This window comes from Mesoplodon mirus (assembly GCF_964341445.2).
Source record: "Mesoplodon mirus genome assembly, chromosome: 16".
Taxonomy (NCBI): Eukaryota; Metazoa; Chordata; class Mammalia; order Artiodactyla; family Ziphiidae; genus Mesoplodon; species Mesoplodon mirus.
The window spans coordinates 3,155,511-3,157,046 of NC_138992.1; the positions used below are offsets into that span (position 1 = coordinate 3,155,511).

Consider the following 1,536-nt stretch of genomic DNA (forward strand, 5'->3'; position numbering starts at 1 on the left):
TTTTTCTTATTTAAAAAGAAATACATGCATATGGTAAAAAAATTCAAACAGAACACAAAAATACACAAGGGAAAGAAGGTCTCCCTCATCCTCTGTTCTCTCAACCCTCTCTGGAGATGCCACTGTTGACAGTTACTTGCGTATTTTTCAAATATGCTGTGCACATGCCAACCTATGTATGTGAATTCCTTTTTAAGTTTTATTTCTTTATTTTTAACCTGGATAACCCCTTCTGCCCCTACCTAGCAAGCTGGGCTCTGGAACTAAGGACAGCTGTCCCACACCAGGGGGCCTGTTCGGAGCCCTAGACGGGACCCCCAGAGTCAGGAGTGGTTTTCCAAGGGGGAATGGGGACCAAGAACCAGCCCTCGGGCAGTCTGCTTGGGGCTCGGGCTCTGACCTTCTACTTCCCGGCCCCGCCCAGCCCCTGTGACCTTGCACATAAGGCATGCCCTGGAGGCACGCGGCCTCAATTTCTCAGCCTGTAAAAGGGGAACGTATACTCTCCCCAAGGTAGTTCAGAGCACTGGCGACAACGCCTGCGGGTGCGCGACACGGAGCCCGGCTCGGCGCGTGGGCAAGGAGTGTGATCCCGTAAGGGTTTTGCAGAGGCCCTGGGCTGGAGGGCTGCACCACGTAGGTGAAATTTGAGCTGCGCGCCTTGACGGCTTGGAAAGGCGCACGGAGGCAGGAGTGGCATCTCCTTCGAGGTGCGCGGCCCCAGGAGCTAAAGCTTTTCTTTCCTTCTCAGCTGCTCTCCTTCCCCTTTTCTTCCTCTGGGTCCCTCCGTCTCCCTCCTCCTCCCTGCCCCTCCCTGCGACCATCTAGCTCCCTCCACTTTTTATCACTCCTCTCCTCCCCCTCCCCCTTCCCTCGCTTCCCCGGCGTCTCTTCCAAAACCCGGAGCGGATCGCCGGCCCGGGACGGGTCCTGCGCATGCGCAGGGGCGGTGCCGGCTCAGCCGCTAGTCGGAAGCTCCAGCTCTGAGCCGGGGGAGCGTCCGAAGAGGCTACTCGGCCCCGCCGCCCGCCAGGCCGTTGGCTCCGGGCCCGGGGGTCCGGCTGTGTAAGTGCAAGGTGGGGGGCTCCCGGGAAGGGAGGGTGTCGGGTCGGCTGTGGGAGGGCTGTCCGTGTGTCACGGCGCTCGAGGGCGCCAGCCAGCTTGTGTCCCGCCGAGGGGCTCGCCTCAGCCCACACCTGCTCGGGCCACCTGACCCAGCCCCGTTACCCTGCCCGGAGCCCGGCCACACCTGTCCACGGCCGCGTCCGCACCTGCCGAGGGCCCGGCCCGCACCTGCCGCCTCTCGGGCCCGGCCCTGGCTCTCCTTAGCTCTCGGCAGTCGTCCCCTTCCCCTCTTCCGCCCGCGGGCCCCCTCCGCCCGGCCTCCCTCTCCTCGGCCCCTGCCCCCTGCCCCCGGGCCGGTGGGTCTCGGGACCCGGCTGGGACCCGCGGCTGGGGCCGGCCTCCGGGCGGCGCTGCAGCCCGCGCCCCCGGCCGCCTTCCCCGCCCCGCCGTCCCGCGAGGCCCTCTTCTCCC

At 64.6% G+C, this 1,536-nt stretch overlaps 1 protein-coding gene across 2 annotated transcripts in view; it reads left to right on the top strand.

The window, feature by feature from the left end:
* The first annotated feature begins 942 nt into the window (after positions 1-942).
* Positions 943-1,536, top strand: part of TRAPPC9 (trafficking protein particle complex subunit 9) — a 509,314-nt gene continuing 508,720 nt past the window's right edge. The window contains exon 1 of one of the 2 annotated variants that reach the window (XM_082601297.1): positions 943-1,065. The gene's annotated coding sequence lies outside the window, so the exon portion shown is untranslated. The remainder of the gene's footprint in view (positions 1,066-1,536) is intronic. The other variant, XM_082601296.1, reaches the window with a different exon arrangement.